The 21730-nt window shown below is 42.6% G+C and overlaps 1 protein-coding gene across 50 annotated transcripts in view; it reads left to right on the forward strand.

Moving 5' to 3' along the window:
* Positions 1–3628: 3628 nt before the first annotated feature.
* Positions 3629–21730, forward strand: part of LOC310905496 (uncharacterized protein) — a 110089-nt gene continuing 91987 nt past the window's right edge. For 18 of the 50 annotated variants that reach the window (XR_014589102.1, XR_014589103.1, XR_014589104.1 and 15 more), the window contains exons 1-2: positions 3634–4345; positions 16177–16348. The gene's annotated coding sequence lies outside the window, so the exon portion shown is untranslated. The other 32 variants (XR_014589096.1, XR_014589097.1, XR_014589098.1 and 29 more) reach the window with 17 other exon arrangements.

A 21730-nucleotide genomic window follows, 5' to 3' on the forward strand; every position in this document is an offset into this window, starting at 1 on the left:
TTCTGTTTATCTTTTCTTTGTAGAGGAGGGGCTCAAACATATACAAACTGTCCTGAGGTTTCACAGATATTCCAGGGAATCACAGGGCTGCATCTCATCTTCTCTAGTAATTAGTTACTGTCTCACACCTCATAGGAATCACAGCAAACTTTCTTCTTTATTCCACTGCTCCCCAGAAAGCAGAAGGAAACTTACAAGAGCATTTCAATATTTGAAATTACAACTTTCAATCTCACCCCAAACACAGCTCAGCTCATGCCCAGCTCACAGCATGAGGGCTCACTGCCCTCAGCAGCAACCTCTCTTTGCTTGCTGGCACCCCATGGAATGCAGTGGAAGCCAGACCCATGACAGGGACCCAACATGCCACCAAAACGCAAGCAACAGTCAAACCTGGAGGAAAAAATGTCTCCATGCATTGATATAAAATAGCATTATGCTGTCAGAAACAAAGCATTTAACTTTATTACATTTGGGGAGTTATTTTACATTTATTTCTTTTTCATTTTTTTTCTTTAATTTTCGGAGAGTGGTATCACTGAAACATAAGTGCTGTTGTTGCTAACATTACAGTGGTTAATGTGGTAGTATGTTTCTAAAATCCTGACTGTATTAGCTTATCCTCACTATTATTCTGTTCTTTTACTTCACAAGTTGCATGTTGCCTAACTGTGATTTACTGCATATTTCTCATATAAATTGCTTTAATGGACCCTGTGTCCGGGCTACATTGCATGGCAGACAGTGCTATAAGGTGTCTTATGAACAAAGTTATAGAAAAGATTAAAAAGACTACAAACTATTGTGTGTGAGCTGAGGGATCGCTCCTCTTGTAATGATGCAAGGAGCACAGTTAAGGGCTGCACGTACAGTCTTGACTTCATAGCATTTCTCATCTTGAGTGTTCAGCTGTGGAGCTCGGCTATTTTTGTAATTAAGTATTTTCTAACGGAGTTTGAGGGGATGTCTGGAAACATCCTGGAGCACTAAGGGTAGATAGATGGGATGGGGGGAGAAGTGCTCAAAGCATGCCCCCTCCTGACCTGGCCTAAGCTCTGCCAAACCTGCCATTGTGCATACATGTGTGGAGTGCTCCCTTGCACTACCCGCCTGCGGACTCACTGCTCTTCTGGCCACCACACGAGACCAGCCTTGCACGCCTTGCAGTGCTGTGTGTTTCCAGCTATGGGCCCACGTCATTGCGATCCATATGTGTGAGGCTGTCGCAGCTGTGAGCACGTGCCACAAATGAGCTCCACCAGCTTGTTACGCCTCAGTGAGGGCACACTGTGGCAGTGGAGTCATGCACTTCGTGGCGAATAGCCAGCATTGTGCATCATCTGAGTATTGCTGGCACGTGGCACTGTGTCACCAGCTCACAAGTTCATCTGGCAGCTTGCTGCGGTTGCTGCAGGACTGCCAGCGGCGCGGCTGGCAGGCAGGTAGAGGTGCAACACCTGTTGGCAACCTGTTGGACCTCGCTCTCCAGGAAAGATAGTTTTGATGCATTGTCCTGGCCTCCTGCCACTTCTCCTTGGTAAGGGTCTATTTTACTAACATTGTCAAGACTGTAGGTCTATGAGGACAAGAATGGAAGTCTTCTCTCGATTCATTGACTGGAGCAAATCACTTGCTAGGAAGCAAGTCCAGCTTCAGGCCTTGGCTTGATTCCAAACTGTGATGGGTCTAAGTCTATTAGTTGCAATAAAATAAACTGGGAGTTGGTCTACAGCGGGTTTCCTTACACCCATGCTTGGACACTGCAGGTTTGACATCAGGCACTAGGTGACCAGAACAGGACACACTGATGGTGCATTTCTGCAGACTTGGTCAAATTAATGTGTCCTTGAAGGAGAAAGAAAAGGATTTTTCCTGACTGAGGCATTAGCTACATATAGTAGCAGATGTCCCTGACTGTCGTAATCAGCTTATTAAAAACAGTCTGAATTTCATACACTCATGAATGGCAAATCAAAGCCAAACTATGTAAAGGAATGTTTTACTTTTCAGTGAGGATCACTGCTGTGCCTAATTTCAAGTTTTTGACCCCTGTATATTCCAGCTGAAGGAATATCAAAAGAAAAACTTTCTGAAGATATTTTTCAAGATTGGAAAGTTTTGGTTAGAAAGTAGTTGGAAAGTTATGAGTGACACAAAAAGAACTGCAGTGCAGTGGAAATTATTATGAAATTTTATTGTAATGACCAGTGCCCAACAGCGGCCATAGTGGTGTTCTAATTCCCACAGTACTCTTTTCTTTGTATCTCACTGGATTTCACACATTAAAATGATATCCTAGTCTGGAAAATGAATCAGGAACTGGACTTCCATTCCCAGTACAATGTTATCCTAGGCATACAATCTTGTATTTGATTCATATACTTGGGTACAAGAACATTTTATAGTTGAGCTCCTTTTTATGGCTTTTTTTTTTTTTATCATGCAATGGTGGTGATGGTCCATTGAGCTCAGTGCTTTCTTCTGATGAGCTAGACAAAGTAATAAATAAATAAATAAGAAGTTTTTTGTGTAGTAGGAGTTGCCCTTTTATTTCATAAGCATCTTGTATGCCTGAGGCTAGTGCGATTAGCACAGGGTTAGTATGCACGTGCACATAGTTTATAAAGCTGTTTTGATTAGAAAGTCCAAAAAAAAGGATATTACATTTTTATTACAAAAATGTTTATTTTTCTTCATTTTCTTCAAACAGAAGACAAAGTTCCAGGCATTCTCTTGTTTTGCTGTCATACATCAGTTCCAATGAAGGAAACGGAAGTGAATTTCTGTTACTTTTTTCTTGATTAAGATCACAGACCGATGCTTTTTTTCTCACTTAGTTTCCCAGTTCCAACATTGCAAGTACTCCCCCAGCCAAGCAAAATGTCATCCTTCTAACAAGGATCTATGGCTGGAAGGAACTGCGTTGTCATTATTTATGCCCTTAGGATTCCTGTGAGCTTGATTCATTCCCTGCTTCTCTACCAAGAGTGTCGGTACAGCCTTGCAGCTCGTTTGCTTCCTATGATTTAGCATTTGTCTGTAAATTACTTTTTTTTTTTTTTTTTTGCCTAAGGTAACTGGGTTTTCTATGCGGTCTCATAAACAGCTGTCTGAATCATGCAGGCTTCCCAGCTCCAGAGCTTGGCTTGTTCTTTGCCTGTGTTGGTGCCATCTTCACGTTTCTGGAGCTCGCTGCTCTTCCAGGCGGGCGAGCCAGCCAGCTTCGGCATCTCCTGGAGCTGGATGCCTTCCCCTATCTAGAATTACATCTGTGTCTGGCTCAGAGGCAGCAGTAACTCCTTCAAAAGCTTGTAGCAGCCGTAAATCAGGCACTGCCTTCCCAGCCCGCACCTGTTTCACACCCCGTGGCACCAACGCTCGCAACGCGATGCGGCGGGCCCGGGACAGCCAGCGCACAGGCCTGCGGGGCCCCCGCACCGCGGCTCCAGCACCGGCACAGCCCGGCACGGCCCGGCCCGGCCCGGCACGGCTCGGCTCGGCTCGGCTCGGATCGGCACGGCCCGGCACGGCCCGGCCCGGCACGGCTCGGCTCGGCTCGGCTCGGATCGGCACGGCCCGGCACGGCCCGGCACGGCCCGGCACGGCACGGCACGGCACGGCTCGGCTCGGCTCGGCTCGGATCGGCTCGGCTCGGCTCGGCTCGGCTCGGCTCGGCTCGGCTCGGCTCGGCTCGGATCGGCACGGCACGGCACGGCCCGGCCCGGCATGGCACGGATCGGATCGGCCGCGGGCGCCGTCGGAGCCCCCCTCCAGGTCGGGGCGCGGGTCCGGCCCGGCCGTCCCCATAGCAACGGACGCTCCACGCGCTTCCATTGCGCTTCGTTGCAGCCCCGCCCCTTTCCTCTGCTGTCCAATCGCCCACACGCACGGGCCCGATGCTGAGCTCCGGTTGGGCAACACTCACGTTCGTCAACGCCTCTGGAAGCCTTCGGGCTCGAGGGGCCTTGCGGGCGGGAAGGAGGGGAGGTGGTCGCAGCCGGCACCGTCCCCGCCCTTGGCGGGTGCTGATTGGCTGTCCGGCGCCTCGGGGCGGGGTTTCGCGCCTCCCTCCCTGTGATTGGGCAGCGCCGCCGTCAATAGGGGGCGGGCTGTGAGGCGCGCTTGGCGCGCCCGTTCGAGCGGTGGCGGCCGCGGGGCCGGGACCGGCGGTGCCCGGGGCTCCCCGCGGCGGGTGGGGGCAGCCGAGTGAGGGGCTGGCGCTGTGGTGCCTGCCCGGGCCCTGTCCCTCGTCCTGCCCCGCCGCCGGGCTGTTGGCAGAGCCTGGGGTCGGTCAGCGAGGAGCTGACTGCCCGCCGCGTGGAGTTGGCGCACAGCCGGTGACCTCGTGAGTTGTTCGTTTGTTTCACGGAGACGTGTCTGCGTGAGCACGCGTCTGCTCCCTTAGCTACAGCCGTGGCAGAGCAGCGCCAAACCCCGGTGTGTGATGGTGAGGAACGGCCTGTGTTAACCGCGCAGCTCGTGCAGAGCTCCGGAGAGCTCCCGCCGGTTTGCTTCCCAGAAACCCCTCTGGCCTTTGCTTTGCTTCTACGAGCTGCGCTGCTGCAAACCGCCCGAGGAGTCCCCAGGCACCGGTCACGGCGCTGGTGGGAGCCCCCGCGGGGGCCGAGGCTCCCTCGCTGCCCCGTGGGTTTGGCTGCCCCGCTCCCCCCCGGTGTCCCGGCCGCGTGGTCCCGTGGCACTCGCTGCCTTCAGCTTCTGCTGGAGGTTTTGCAACTTGGCTCGTGAAATGGCATTCGCCAGAATGCGATGAGCCTGTTATTTGAACGCAGCGTGGTTAGCTTCGGGCTGGGCACGTGCAGGTCTCGATCCGACGATTTTTGTCTGAATCGTCGGCTGAGCCATCCAGCGAAGCCGTGCTCTTTGTGGGTGACCTGGTGCTTCTCTGGGGAGACCTCTTTGTGTTTGAGTCGCATTAATAATGAATGCAGGGCAGATATAAACACAGTTGGCTTTGTGGTACTGTCTGAGATAACGGCATCGTATGTAGCGTAAGTTGTTTTGAGTTTGTTTAAAGCTTGTGTGAAAACTTAGCTTTGTTTTGAGTTGTACACGTGACTGCTGTGACAGCGAAGACTTCAGCAGCTGTCTCAGAACTGGAAGTCACAGGCACAACAGCCTCTTCTCTGTTTCTGAGCTGAATAGGTTAGAGAGGGATAAGTAGCCCCTTAAATTTTTCTTAATTGTAATTAAAGTCACTCTAACTTTTGCTCTATATAGCCTTACACTTCTTGTTTACTATTTCTCATCAATGTTCCTTGTTTAAATTTGAAATTGCTTTTCATTTGCTTATACCAGCCCCTCAGGTATGCTTCCAAAAGTAGCTGAGAAGTCTTGTTGTTATCCACTTGTATTTCAGAGTGAAATGAAGTACTTCTGGTGCTGGCACTGCTCAATTAACATTACCAATTAAATCCTGTAAATATTCTTCTACTCTTAATGTAAAAACCATTGAAGGTGGGTTGACAGAAATCATTCCCTTTCCTGTTGATATTTGTAACTAAAATAAGCCTATAAAGTGCTGCTGAATGCAGCTAGAGAGTCTATGCTTGCCTTCCATTCAAGCAGAGCAAATGCAATCACCCGTGCTCTTACCCTTCCTGAAGCGTTGGTGCAATTGAAAAGAATTGGATGGTTTGTAGACAGAGTCTGTCCCAAGTCTCAGAGTGTGAGGAAAGGGCGTGCGGTTTCTTTTTCCTCTTTCTGAAAATCAAAACTATTATGTGGAATTCAACCACCTTTGAATCCTTAGTCAGCACTGATGTGGGGATAAGTAGGATCACTGGTGAGGAAAAGAAAGTGGATATGACCTTGTTGATAGAATCCAGTTCTAGAAAGCCAGAATATTCCCTGTGTTTTAAACAGGTATTTCTTAAGGGAAAATATGTGGGTTACAGCAGAAATAACTGTTTAGTGGAAGTGATAAGAAGTTTGGCTTAATTTTTGGATCATTTTACTTGTGGGTATTAGGGTGAAATAGAGCTGGGATAAATGAAAGAAACTACCTTATTAGAAACATAAAGACTAGTGACTGTATCTTGGCCAGTGTTCCCATTTTTCCAGTAAGCTGTCTGCTGTACGGAGGTGTATAACCCTAATGGCTTGTTGTATGCCATTAAAAGGTATTGTACACTCATAAAAGAATGACATTTTGATCAATGCTGTTAAAAGAATTACTGTCTTGACACAGAAAAGCTTTCCTGCTGCAAGTTTAAAAATATGCCTTTAAAAGCTTTTTATTGAATACCTTTGCATCCCTCAGAAATGTGCCATTTTGGCATACGGCTGCTCTGAAGTATTCTGTGTTGTAACTTAAATGCAAGACCTTCTGTTTACCATCAGAAGGGAGCAAGGCAAGGCAGGTGTATTCACTCAACTACTGTCATGGGGACGAAAGAAAAAGCACCTTGAGCTACTCGTATGCAGTCTAAAAATAAGAACTCTCCACTTTTAAAGAGTCAAAAATCATTTGAAAGCTATTTGGTTTTGTTTTGCCATTGATTCCTGTCTGTCCCTCCAGCTTTGTTTGAGTGTCCCTTTGGACTTTGAAGCTGTATATTGATGTTGGAGGGAGGCAGGTGGTAGATAAGAAAACCACAAATGTCTTCATTGGAGCTGGATCCCAGCTCACAGGCAGGTTGGCTTTATTCAGAGGAACTTGGTTTGGAGATGTCTAGATGGTTCTGTTGTGGTAATACAAGATCTTCTTAATAGCACTAAAGGGAGACTTCTGCTACAGAAAGTATCGGAGCTAGTGTTTAATCACAACTACTGACGTAATGCTGTACCTAGTTTGAAGATGGCTAAAACTACAGCTAGTCAGTTAGCGTGGTTCAGCTGAGCTGTATCTGCTACTGACAACCACTGCGGGGTGGGAACCTGAGGAATCCCCTCCGTGGGTCTGACCTCTGTTCTGGGAATTCCTCGTGGATCTGGTTCAAATAGGAGTGATAAAGTCGTAGCTTGGGAATCTGGAGCCATGGATGCAATTCCTCAGTTTTATCATAGTCCTTATGTGTTCTTGTGAATTTCATATGCTCCTTCTGTCATTGTTTCAAGTCTTCAGTTGTTGAGCTGGTTTGTGATGTATTAAATATGTTATATATAAGATGGATGGTTCAAGCTGAAAGAGCATGGTGGAACTGATATGGAGGGATACTAGGCAAGTCTTCTGAGGCTTTTTTCTTTCTATATGTTTATGATCAAACCAAAGAAATGCATGTTCTGCATGCAATTGGTATGTGTCATTCCTGACATGGGATTGTCAGCAGCTGGGTGGGATGTGAGTGTTATTTAGGCTTTGTAACAGGTGAGGAACAGCATAGCACTAAATGGTATTTCTGTACATTGGATCAAAAAAGCTGTACAACTTTGTGGTGGAATTTTCTTCCTTTGAAGAAGGCAAAATGTTTAGTTGCATCATATGTAAGTAGCTCTGCTTAAGTACAGCTTTTTAATATTTATTTCAGGAAAAGGCAATGTTAATACTGTTCATTATCTGCAAAGGCAATGTACAAAGGGAAGAAGCAGAAGAGATTGAATGTGTGTGTGACGAGAGTCAAGATGCATGCCATCATAACTGCTTCCCAGTTGTCCTCCAGGTCCTTGAATTTTGATCAAGGTAACATTCTGGATGGGTGGGAGAAGCCCAAACCCTTACTTCTGTATCAACGAAACATTTGGTAGCTTTTGGGATGGGGGTGGAGGGGGCTGTTTGCTTTTTAAATGTGCAAGCTTATGCTGAGGTTCAGTGGTGACTTGCTAAAGCTGATGTTAAGTAATGTAAAAGTAGTATTCCCCTCTCTGAGTCTTGTTTTAGTGGAGAGAGAACAAGTGCAACACCAGCAAGAGTGAAGGCTGATGTGAGGCAGCGAACTGCGCGTGGCAGCTGCTCGGTAACTCCGGGAGCTTACTCTGAGGTGCAAACAGTAACTTGAAGTGTATGAAAGTATACAGAGCCTTGACTTTGCTGGTTATTGTATCCTGCAGCATACAGTTTCCCACTAACAGTTCCAGCTTATTTGCTGTCTTTGGATTTAAAAAGGGAAAGATGTTGCATATGCTATTGCCAGTAGCCTGTTAGATGATTCCTTGCTTATTTCGAAGGACTCTCAGGACTGCCTTTGTTTGGAGAAGCTATGCGTTCATGACTTTAGCGCAGTCATTCTATATTCTTTTCCTTTGATTTTTAGGTCTGTCTCACCAGCCTGCACGAAACAGGATATTCTTCAACTATGTATCACCTGTGTTGTAGTTTTTGTTGTTTTTAACCTCCCTAGGTTTTCATTTGCATCCTTGCACTACGGAGAAATATGTGAGAAATTGGAACCTCACATCTTTTTATTAAGATGAAGAGGGAGTGAGGGCAGAGAGCCTGCTGGACTCATGTTCTTGATTATTCCCCATGCCAGCCTCCCAGGTCCTTTCTTGTCTTCTGTGCAGCAAGGGGCCCTACCTGCTGCCAGCTGTTGTGTGCTGTTTTCTGACTAAGCCTCACTTGTGTAATTTTAGCTTTGGAGGATATTTGAAAGTAAAATTATCACCATAGTCCTGTTTACCCACAGTATCTCACTGAAGCTCCCTTTGAATGTTTTTCTACAATGACCTTTTAGAATACCTGCTTTCAGGATAGACTACCAGCCCATAAGTTTAGCTTAGACATGTTTTCTTACATTTAGCTATATTAAAAACTATGATCTTTGCTTGACTCTTCTTTACCAGGCAAACTAAATGGCTTTCAATTGCTGATCCTTGTTTTTATTACTCCATAATCTGTAAATTTGTTTGGCAATCGTCTTATAGTTTTCCTTCATGCATTGACAAAACTGCTGAATAATATAGGGTCAACCTCTTGAAGGTGGGATAAAAGAAACCATTCTCTTTTGTTTTCATATTTAATTGATACAAGCTGGAAACACTTATTTAGTGTTTAGCCTCATCTGCAATTACATTTTGAGGGCTATCAGTCTCTAACCCACTTGATGTGTCATGTTGGTTTTGAGTTTCTTAATCAAATGTCATTTTTCATCAAGTCAACTGCCCTACAAAAATGTTATATCTGTGCTATTAATTAGCAATAAACTTATAATTAAAAAATCAAGCTAGTCCAAGAATGTTTCTTCTGAAAACTCATGTCATTACTATTATGACATGAATTACTCCCTCCAGTTCTTTCTTATCTAGAGTCCTGCCTTGGTCATTCTGTTACTCTGAAAACAGTGTCAGACAGACCAGATTATAGTTACTCAAATCACCAGATCTCCTTTAAAAAAAGTAACTGTTTCTCCCTGACCTCTCAAATTTATTGTGTTTTCCAAGGCATGTGAAGAATGAGTATTAATGATCCAAACAGCTCTTCAGACAAGTTCTTTTTGTCTAATCATGGAAACTGAAACCCAGATCTTAACTCTTTCCCATTTGACCTAGTTCAAGCTACTCAATTTGTAAATGACCTAGCAGAGTCATGTAACTTCCTGTGGGACTTCAGTTGCATTAATCCTTATCAGTGTGAGGCTTCCTAGATTTCCCCAGTTTAACAGGACAAATAGACAGCATTAAGTTTTCCGTTTTGACCTTGAAGGCCTTGTCGCTGTTTTTGGCATCTGTGGCTAGTCAAAGGTAGGATAGAAGCTGAGGGCCTAAATTTCCACAAGTTATTTTGAATGGACTACATTGCTTTGGTTTATGTTAGATTAATATTTTGATGTTAATCTTTATGGCTAAACCTAAATCTATAGAAATTGATCATGCAAATAAAGTGTAATCAATCCATCTAGCACAGAGGCTAATTGTTTGATACCAATATCTAGATCATATAGTTCTTAGATGTCAGAGTGATTGAATTGCTTTGAGAACTCATGGGAGTAGATCTCTGGGCAATGCAGGAAGGTAGTCCACTTTTTAGTATGACTTATAAAATCTGTGTCAAACACCGATGTTTTCTTATGTTTATAGTTGACTTCTTTTGGAGATGCATATAAAGCACAAGTAATTTTGCTCACGGATCAAAATTATTTTCTTATGTTCTTAAGACAAGCCTGAGGAGAACTATAACTGAAGGTTGAGAGATATAGTAAGAGGAATAGAGGGTGTCACAGCGTAAAATGGTGTCCCTTTGTGGAAAGATTTATGAAAAATAAATGTGGTAACTCAAATGGAAAATAAGATGGGTGATGGATACCTGTTGAATGTGTCTCGGGAATAAGCAGCTCAATAAAACCAGTAAGATGAGACTAGGATGGTGTGTGTTTTCTTATTTGCTATAGTATTGAGAAACAATTTTGTGCTACAACTTGTGATAAGGGCATATGCTAAAATCTGGGAAGTTCTTACTGTAGAGCTTTCCTTATGTTGTACTAAATTTATTGAGGAGTAAATCAAGCAGTAGCTCTAAGTGAGGCTTGCTTTTAAGTCTAGAGCTTTGATTGCAGTATAGGTATATTTTCTTGTTATGGGCCTTGCCTGAGGAATAGCATGCAGGGGATGCCTTAGTGAATCACATAGTGAAAAAAGAGCTAGTTCGTTATGCTTTCCTTGTATTTTTAGAACTGCAGTTTGTGGGATGTTTTCTTTGTAGCTCTAGTGTTTGGGCTGTGGGGATTTCAAATCTTTCAGTGGAAAAAAAACCACTTCAAATTCAGTTCAGAGTCTGATATTTGTTTTATTAGTGGAAATTTTTGTCTCCTGTGTCTTCCCCATTCTAGATAACCTTTTCTTGTCATCTAAGAAATTAATTTCTTTGTTGGAATCATTGCAAGTAAACTTGATAGCAGGAGTGCTGTTATTGAGGCAGCTTACAGAGTGATTTGCTAAGTACAGCCTCTCCATATAATGTGAAGCAGAAGTCGATTTATTGACCACTACTGGGATTTCAGGAATCTGTTGAACTACCTGTTTTTTATCCTTCTCTCATAAAATTCACTATTGAATGCCTTTTTTTCTGGCACCCTATTGGAAAGGATTCTCTTTGATATGCAGTCGTACAATAACAGCAATCATTGTTTGCTACTCATCTCTGTACTATGGAGTCTGGCTTTTTAATAAAGTGTATACAAGGTCATTTAAGGTAGCTTTTGTGACATCAGACTCTTCAAAGGTTTTTCCTAAAATACTTTCCCACGCAGAGAGGAAACTGATGCTTATCTAAGCTGCGAAAATACTGGCTTTTTGGCCATACTGTCAGTCCTTTTCAGAGAACATATTTAAATTAGAGAAAAACACTGTGGAAAAGTCAACTTTATTATGAGCACAATATTGCTTATGTTGCAATACGTGTCCCCTGTAAAATATAATCTGCCACTTTTCTGGAATCCTAAGAAAATATTTTCTTATGTAATTTGACTAGATTTTGCTGTTTGCTATGTATGCATCATGATTTATTACAACTTTCTGTAAACTTTCTTCTGTAAAGTAAGGTGTATGTTAGGAATGAAAATTATTTGAGTTCTCTCTGGTAATCTGTAAAAACTTAGTTTTCAAAATTGAATACAAGTGAACTGTATGAAGATTATTGATTCACAGGGATGAGTAGAGAATGCTTTCGGTTAAGCTCTTGTTGCTTTAGATTTTATACTAATATCTAGAGGTTTTGGGTGCGGTGTTTATTTGTTTAATTAACAGACACTAATGGAGAGATTGTCATCTTATCTCTAGTTCAAATGCTGGATTTCTGACAATTCTTCCTAGCCACTATTGCATACAGGATACTAGAGTTTATGTACTCAGGGATGGCAGTTGGAATATTTATAGGTATGGTCTATGGTAGTAATGACCTGGACATCAGGCATACTTATCTTCTGAGCGAGATGTACAACTTGCTATGTGATGTCTGACCACAGCATAATACTGCCTGGAACTGAGGAGTCTGTTATGAAAATGTCTGGAGTGCTACTGTAAGCATTAAAAGAGAGATGGAAAGCTCACTCAGCATAGAGAAAGTATTAGAAGGGAAAGATGTGTTTGCGTTCTGATACTGCACCCACAACTGTGGTGTCTGCTAGCCAAATGCTTAAGTGGGCCAAGCTGATCCAGGTATGTATTCTATTTAAGAGACCTTGCTCTTGTGATTATTTATGCAGCAATTTAATTCATGAAAGTGACAAAACTAGCATTTTCCAGGCTCCCTTGTTATTTTTGCCTTAATTTTGTATATATTTCAGAGAAATTTCATAATAGTTCTGATTAATTGCACTACTGGATTGTGAGAAATTCTTAGATGATTTGACTATTCTTTTTATTTTTTATTTGTCCTTCTGTCAGTTGCAGATATTAGCAAGACCCAAAGGGGTGCAGAAAACTTGCCATTCAGGAATATGTTTCTGCCACGTTGTATGGTATGATTATCATCCCCAAGGCAATCTTATTTTTTTCAAAACATTTTCCCCTCTATTTTCCTGTCTTTAATCTAGATGGAACCTCCGATCTCTAAAAGTGAAAAGCTGGGACATCAATCTGCCTTTGAAATTCAGCTTCATGTTCAGTATTGAACTTCCGTCTGTGTGCTTAGCTGTTCCAGTCAGAGCCCCAAACCCTGTGTTTTTCACTAATGCTTTGTCAGAGAGCTGTCCTCTTCACAGAGATTGAAATGAGTAATAGTCTTTCGACACTATTGGCAAGTGGCTTTCACGGTCCATGGCGGATCTAATGAACTACAGCTGCAGGGTTGGAAAATCCTGCTTTTGATTGTCTGAAAGGAGACTTCTGAAGTCTCTACTTGGAATCACTGACTTTCTCAGGATTTTCTTTCTCTTGATAAGAAGATGGGGAAAGCATTTTTGGAGATTTCTTCACAATCTAACATTCAAAAATCTCAGTTTTAGATCAGAGTGGTTTTCCGCAGTAAAAATTGCAAAGTTGACACAAATTATAGACATGCTTGAAAATGGAAATACAGTGAAACAAGCTCATTTATGGAAAGCATGTGTATAAGCCAACTTCCATGCTCTCAACATAGATCCCCTCCAAGAGGAGATTTAATGTTCCTTTTTGCATCACATAGGATTGCCTACAGGTGCATTTTTGGTAGTTGGTATGTGCATAAACAGAAAAGGCATTACTGTCAGACAGGACTGCAGTCCATGGGGCTGTATCTTCAAAGGCCTGGGAACAAAACTGGGCCAGAGTTTCAAAGAAGCTTGGCAATCAACTTGCCTCCAGCATGCCAAGTTTGAAAATTTGGCTGTTCTCTAGGTGTCTTAATGAGAGCTGGGTTGCAGTGGTTTTTTGTTCTGGGGTTGGGTGGCTGTTGTTTTGTTGTGGTGGTGGTTTTGTTGTTGAGAAACCGACCATATTTTCATTGATATACATATATTTCCTATTCTGTGTGAAAGATAGTGCTGGAAACAATTTTGCTTACCAACCCATAAAATTTTGAGGTGAATTGATAGTTTCCTCCCCCTTGTACATCTTTATTTATATTTTTATTTATTCAGCCTGCCAGCTGAAAAACTTCCCTTCTGAAGTTGGGAAGACAAATAATAACTTGCCTTGTGGCTTGTAGTACAGTTTTAGTTGCAGGTGTAACACTCCAGGTTTATTTTCAGAATATAGCTTCATTTAATTGAAAATAGACTGTCATGGAGTTTTGCAAACACTTTTAGATACTGATCCTTGTAGTAAAGAACAGTGTTCCTATGCTTTTTCTCCTGGTTTTGCTTGTTTTTCAGTTTCATATCCACTTTCCATTTTGTTGCTATTCACACCACTATTGTTCACTTTGTCCCCTACTTTAGGGACACCAACCAGCCTAAACTTGTCCTTCTGCTTTGCAACTGTAGTTTTAAGAGCATGTGATCAAACACTTGAGAATATTCCTAGAGACTGAATCTTCTCCAGTGAGTGGCAATGTTGCAAACTGACATGGTAAAAAGTAAATGGGCATGTTACTAAGAGAAGTCTAGGTACTTGGAAAGGGAATTTGGATGTGAAATGCTAACACAAGTCACTAGAAAGGATGAGTCCCACTTCTAGAGTGGTGCAGGAAATAGTCCATCTTGCTCTTGATATTCCTGTTTGTAGTGTTTTTAACATATGCATTTATTAAATATGAAATAACGCCTCTTCTTAGGTAACATAATGAAACCATATTAAATGGCTTAATGTTTGTGCCTTCCCTACTGAGCAAGGAAAAACTGTAGTCTGAATGCGTTTGCAGTTTGGAAGGAGAAATTCTCATCCAGCTGATGGCTATTGAAAAGATGCCAAGTGTAGGTCAGAAAAAGGTATCAGATACAGCTCTCAGATACTGTTTTTAATTTCCAAAGGTTTCAAGCATTGTGTAGCTAACAGAATTTAAGAAGTCTGAATTATTTTTATACTTGTGTTAAAACTTTAATACTGAAGTTAGACTCTTGACTTGGAAATATAAGTGCCCTAGGGCTGCTTAAGGCCATGGTCTGTGATAAAAGTCATTCTAAGTGCTCGTGAAGAATTCTGATGCTGCAATAACTGGGAAATACTAGCATGTGCAGTCTAAATGCAGATGGTATGTGAGTCTTAAAGGTGTATTTTCTCAATCCTTAGTGTCATGCATCATTTGTTATTGGAGATTACTTGCTCACTAATTACCTGCTTCCATTTTCCTCGTAGTGGTAGGTACATGAGAGGCAGACTTGTTATATGATCATAAAATCCTTTTGGTGGAAAGGTCCTTCAGAGGATGCCTGGTGCAGCTTCCTGCTCAGAGCAGGGCTGCTGAGGTTATGTCAGGCATCTCGGGGTGTCCTTGTGGCTCTTCAGTATCTCCACAGCTGAAGGCTGCACAGCCTACCTCTGCAACTTGTTCTGCTCTGACCATGCTCAGTATGGTAAAACTTTTCTTTGTATATACCTCATATTTCCTGGACAATAGCTGTTTTCTGTTTCTTCTAGTCCTTTCTCTGAGCAGCTTGAAGGAAGAGTCTGGCTCATTCTTCTCTGTAACTGCCCTCTAGGTAGTCAAAGACAGAAATAGCTTGATACCTATCCTCTTCTCCTTCGTGCTGGACAGCCCCGCTTGCCTCACCCCCTCCTTACACATCGCCTTTACAGCAATGAGCACGGGCAGCGGCAGCCTGAGGCAGGAGGGTGTCAGAAGTGTTGCAGGCCGTGCAGCAGCTGGTAGAGGAGTGAGGAAGGAGTGAGGCTGGTGGACATAGCCTGACATCTGCAAGCCTCTAGTCTTTTAGCCTGTGGGCAGGAGATGGCAAGGGAACTACTTTGTTCTCCACGGGATTTGTCCTCCATCACAGGACAAGGCACCTGTACCTGAGGCAGCTGGGCTGGCGAATTGTTGGAGGATGCCCACTGGAAGTGTTGGGTGCTGCCTTGCAGACAGGGTCTCTTGCGTGTTCTGCTGCTTATCTGGGAGTAGAAACCCAGAATTTTGTAGTTCCATTCTTAAAAAGAGAACCTCAGTGGAACTTCTCAGCAGAGATGCGTATCAGTTCAGCATTAAAGCACAGATCAGCAGGAGTCCTAGCATTGAAATGGCAAGGCTGATGTGAATGTGATTGACTTTTGGTGTGTTTTTTTGATAAGGGTGTCTGTGTCATGCTTTCACTATTTTCTGGATAAAATTTGTAATGCTTATGAATCTCAGGATATGGTCTCACCTTTCTGATTCCCTCTCTGCAGAAAGATGTTTGTTTCTTGTCTTCCTTTCCCTTTCTTTTCAATCATCTCTTGTCTGCCAAGCAGTTATCCAAGAGGAAACTGATCCCAAAGATCATGAGTGCGCAAGAGACTGTGCAATGCAGCTTTGTGGTTCAGACACCACAATGCAGCTTCTCTACTCTGTCTTTAATTAAACTTGGGTTTTTCTGTTGTTGTAGCTGGAAGCAGTATGCTGACACAACTCACTCTTGTATAGAACAGATTAAAATGTCAATGTTTTAATGTTCTCGTCTGTGGGAAAAAGAAAATAGTTGGGTGTTTTATTTATAACTTAGAGACTGTACTATGGAAAAGGTTTACTTGTGTGAGATGGAAAATCACTTCAACAATTAAAGATACAGAGTCCCATTTAATATTAAGAGTCTGTAAAGGATTCAAAAGGTTGAAAGAGTGAAATCTCTTCAGGGAATAGGCTATACTGGGGCATACCAATTTAAAACAAAATTATAAACTTAGTGTATTTTTAATCATTCACTCTGTTCTGTTTTCTTTGCATTTGTGTCACAGGGTATATGCACGGGCCACATGAGCTAATGTACCAAACAGGTGAATGTGCTTGAGGGGTAGAAAAGAATGAAGATACCCAAAAAGAATGACCAAAAGTCAATACTGTCTTTGATGCTATGACCAGTTTCTGGAGAAGGAAGCCATATCTATTTCCTAGAGAAGAAATGTTCAAGTAAGAATGAAATTACAATTCCATTTGTTTTCTGCAGATTTGTTTCCTTGGCAGTTTGAAAAGTGACAATGAAACTGATTCAGAGGTGTAGGTTATAACCCCATTGTGCAGGACGTGCCGAAGCCGGTTCTGAGATAGCGGTGACACAATACGATGCTGTGCAGAACTACAAGCTCAAGCCCTTGGAGCAGTGTGGCTCTGTCAGCTCAGCTGCAGCCCAGACCATCAGCCGATGGATGCATCGGGAGCCTTGTATGCTCAACTGCTGCAAGGAATTAGTTTTGTGGGCTGGTGAGGAGCTTGGTTTTCTGGTTTTAGTTGAGCACATTTTGATATTTTAAAACATTATCTCTGACAGAGAAGAGAACTGAAGTGAAACACAGAAAGCACCAGAGATTTTTTCCCTGTCCCAATTATCTGTTTATCCTTTTTACCTATGGAAGGGATGGATTTATTGTAGGGTAACCAGGTAAATATAGAAGATTGTCTGCTGGACTGGGGTTAAGCTGACAGCTGTAATTGCCTACTTTGGAGAAATGCTGCTTTTCTTCAGAAAGTGCCTCCCAGACCTTATTTAGAGATTTGCTTAATTTGGGCTGTCCTACGGGTTAACATCTGTGGAATCTGTATTTCTCTGGCAGTTGTCTCCCTTGGATGTAAATTACAGATGCTCACCAATGCCCTTTCCTTTTTTTCTTAGAGAGAAAAAGAAACCATTTAGAATAAGCAAATAAAAAGAGCTCCCACTGAAGAGTTATGCTAAAAGAAGAGTGCTGTGTGTGCCTCCCCCCTGCCCCACCTCTCACTTAATTTTTTGCAACCATCTCCTACAGCCTTGCTGCTGTGGGATCAATTTGTTGGCAAGGGTTATTCAAACACTAGCAGAATGCATGTTCTTACTGTTCTTGTTGGACTTGGGTGTTGAAGCCAACAATAACAGCTCTCGTGTGGGAACTGATGTTGGGTATTTGAGTCAAACTGTTCTTGGTGGTCTGTACTTTACTACAGTGAAAAAAATGTGAGGGGTTTCTTTTCCCATAGTGTTCATTTGTGTTCCTGTTGTTCATTGTTTATAGAATCACAGTGCCTTTGGACAGTCAAAACAAACACTTGGTTTTTGTGCTTTCAGCCATTGCTTTGTGTGCTCTTTTTGTAGGTTTGGGGGGTTTGGTGGGATTTCTCCTTCCTCCTTTTGTCATAGGTACATTTCTTTTTTCTGAGGCAAAACCTGACTCTGGGGACACCTGCTAGGACAAGAAGAGAGCCTTGTTCTAGGGACAAGGGGGAGCTGTGGGTATGTGGCATTTTGGGCTGCGCTGTGCTGAGGCTGGTAGCATCAAGAAGACACCGCGATCTGAGCGTGGTCCTCACCTCACTGAAATCAGACTCTGCTTTTCCAGGAAAATGTTGGACTATCGAAGCGTTTAGTGCTGTGCTTTGTAATACCAGTCCAAATATTCAGCAACCACCACAAATTCCTTGCTGGTTGTGCTTTGCTTAAGTGAAAGTCCAGAACGCAGGGATACTTGTGGGAGCTGAATGGCTTGAAGCTTTTAGTAATCCTTCCTGTTACCCTCAGGGCACTCTGAAAAAAATGGTATCTTTGTACTGTCTTTGGGATATGATGCAGCCCCAGATCAGATATGTCGCTATTAAATAAAAAGTGTGATAAGCCTAAAAGCATTGAGTTTGGTATTTTGAATCACTAGGGACCAATCCCACTGTGTATCTTGTTTGGGCTAATTTACTGAACTATTTAGTTTCTTCTCCTGCATAACAACCATTCTACCCCCAGCATTATTGAAGTTAGTTTTGTCTCTGTGGCTGCCAGGAATAACTTTACTTTGCATGGATAATTAACTGGATTGAGTAACAGAAAAAAAATTATTTCTACACTGTGGTAATAATAAATCTGTTACTACTTTTGGCTCTCCATATTATTACCATAGTTGGGTATGTCTTAATGAGGAAGTGGCTTCCTTTTACTAAGTTCAAATACCAGCAAGGAGCCTGCCTTTTGAGCATGGGTGTGGGTTTGTGAGAGTAGAAAGGCAGACAGAGGGTTGTTGTGCCTTTTTTTTTTGGGGGGGGGGGGGAAGTGGGTGGTTTTGGTTTGTTTTTTAAACTAAGCAGTAATTTGTACACACAAATAGTTTTTATTTTTTTACCGCAATCTGCAAGTTTCCAGCCTTTGAGACAAGGTAAAAATTGGATTTCTGATCATGTCAGAATCAATGATTTTCTGAGATAGGAATCTATCGAGTGAAATTTTTCCTGAGCTTAGAATAAAATAAAAATAAAGTATTGAAAACAGGCTTAATATTCAGGTGCTTAGGAATTCTAAAGTTGACCCTTTCCTGTTTGGGATACTTGGAGCATTTCCGTAGAGATATTTGGATTATCCCACTCTGATCTTTTCCAAAATGCACAAAAGATCTCCGTGATGGAAGGGGCCTGCCAAGCTTACCACAGGAGCTGTCCCTTGAGGGGAGGAAAAACCAGAGGATCAGACATGAAGTTATGGTACTCATGAGATACTCATAACTTTTCCTCCTCATGACAGTTTATCTGATTCTCTTGACCTTCATAATCCTCCTCTTCCTCATTTTCCCACTTATTTTCAACACCTATGCTTTGTCTCTTGGTCTGGAATCCCAAGGAGGTATGAAGTTGCTTTCTTTTCAGACATCTCATGCTGTTAACAACTGTTGAGAATACTTTTTTGTTTTTATTTTTGTCTGTGGGATGGGAGAGTGGCAGTTGAGCCTTTCTAAATAACCAGAGAAAGGCAATTTGTCTTCTGGTGGCATGAGGAGAGAAATAGTTGGCCCATGTGCAGCTCATCTTTGTGGTGAAGCTGATGCAGCTTGTCATATTAGTATCAGAGAATCATTAGGGCTGGAAAAGACCTCCACGATCATCTGGTCCAACCACACCCCTATCACCAATGTCACCCACTGATCCATGTCCCTAAGCACCACATCCAACCTTTCCTTAGTCACCCCCAGGGACGGTGACTCCACCTCCCTCGGCAACCCATTCCAATGCCTGACTACTCTTTCCGAGAAGAAATTTCACCTGATTTCCAACTTAAACCTTCCCTGGTGCAACTTGAGGCCATTCCCTCTTGTCCTATTTCTAGTTATCTGTGCGGAGAGGCCGACCTCCAGCTCCCTGCAACTTCTTTTCAGGTAGTTGCAGAGAGCAATGAGGGTCTCCCCTGAGCCTCTTCTTCCCCAGACCAAACAACCCCAGTGCACTCAGGAGCTCCTCACAGGACTTGTGTTCCAGACCCTTCAGCAGCTTTGTAGCCCTTCTCTGGACACGTTCCAGGGATTGGATGCCCTTCTTGTACTGAGGGGCCCACAGCTGAACCCAGCACTCAAGGTGTGGCCTCACCAGAGCTGAGTACAGGGGGACGATCACCTCCCTGCTCCTGCTGGCTGCACTATTCCTGATACAAGCCAGGATGCTGTTGGCCTTCTTGGCCACCTGGGCACACTGCTGGCTCATGTTCAGGTGAGCATTGACCAACACACCCAGATCCTTTTTTTCTGTGTAGCAGCTTTCGAGCCACTCTGCCCCAAGCGTGTAGTGTTGCATGGGTTTGTACCTGCTTTTGTGTACCAAAAGATGATCTCTTGGGTGGAGCACAGTAGTTTGGTTTAGGAGACTAAGTCTTAGCACTGATACTCTGGTGTGACATGGGGCACTTGTTGTCCCATTGCCTTTTCCATAAGCTGAGCCTGATTGTTTTGCCAGATATCTGACATCTTGAATTAATGTATTTGCTAATTTGTGTGCATTTGCTGTTGTTCTTTTGTGAAAGTGTACCAAATAATTTCTGCTAGTTGCCCTTCAGCTGATTCCTGTCATCATCATTGTAGCAATAAGCCTTGAAGATCCTTGAAAAGGGAAAGTGACATAGTCTAAAGATCAGTGTGAGGAAGTTTTTGCATAAAGGGCAATGCAATGGAAAAGCACAAAGCATTTAGGGAAGAAATGGGCAAAGTAGTTTGCTGATAGTGAAAACGAGAGGTTTTAGTTACCTTTGTGCTGACTAACATTTCCTTCTACCAGTCCAGCTTATGTCCTTCTATGTAATAACCTCTGTGCCTAATCCATGTTTGTTTTCCATCATCCTCTCAGCATGTAAACCTTCTTACTGTAACCACTGTCCTCCTGTCTACTCCTGCAAAAAAGATGCAAAAGTGAAGTCAGCTGTACTTAATAGTGTTAAATAGGTGGTGGGGTTTTAAAAAGGTGGGAGGGAAATGTGTAGCTGTAGGATCAGAGGCAAAAGTTTGAAGGCTTTAAGACCAATCACTGAGGTTAGAAAGGACAAAAGATGTTCAAATAAAGGAAACAGTTTTTGGTGGAAAATGCTCTTTACCAAAAATAACTTCATTTTATTTAATCACAAGTGCTTGGTGTGACAGGAGGAACTTAAGGCAGAAACTTGCAGAAATCATCACTGCCCATGTTCCGTTTTTGAAAGAAAAATCGACTTTATGAATCATTTCTGTATAAACAATTTAATGATCAAAATTTACTTTGATTTTCAAAAAGTAGGGTTTTCTTTGCTTTTTTAAGCTTTCTTTTTTGTATCCTGAGTTGAAATGTAAAACTATTTTTGTTTTTCCTCGAACAATGGATAACTTATTAGCTCAATATTGAGGTTCCGGTACGGTTTTAATTCCTTTATATACATTATGGTTTCAACTAATTTTTTACAAGGGATTGTGACAGAACAGTGATAAAGCATGTTCTTCTGAGGTTTCTAGCCCAATGCTTTATGCATTAGGAAACCTTTTGTCTTAGCACTGTGAGCTGAATGAGACAGAAGTCTTGCACAGCAATGTTGTGTAAATGACCAAAGAAAATTAATTGGGGTAGTACAGGGAACTTTGGAATGTTTCTGAACTTCTAATGTTAGATTTTGTAAACTTATTGACATGTTGAAGTGCGTTGCTGTGCATTGTTCAGGTGAAAATTGGATATTTGAGGTTTTGCCCCAACCCTCCACCCCCACCCCATGTTCAGACATTTCAGGGTCACAAACATAATTCTAATACAGGACTTTTCTGACTGAGCTTGTATGTGTGACTAAATGTAAAAATGCGTGGTTTATTTTCTCTGCAGAACAACCACAATGAGATAAAGATGAGGAAGGGAATGTAAGACTTTACCACTATTTTACATAGCTATTGTTACAGAACTGGAGAATGTTTGGAATTGGGTCATTTGTTTTCTCTGCAGTGAACAAAGGTGGTGTGATCTAGCAACTGCAAGATAGGATCATGAATGTGATAAAACATGATGTTCTGATGCCAGGAGCACCTAAAATTGACAAAGGTGGTGTTGGTAATGGAAAAGTTACAT

Source organism: Anser anser (assembly GCF_964211835.1).
Source record: "Anser anser genome assembly, chromosome: 11".
Classification (NCBI taxonomy): Eukaryota; Metazoa; Chordata; class Aves; order Anseriformes; family Anatidae; genus Anser; species Anser anser.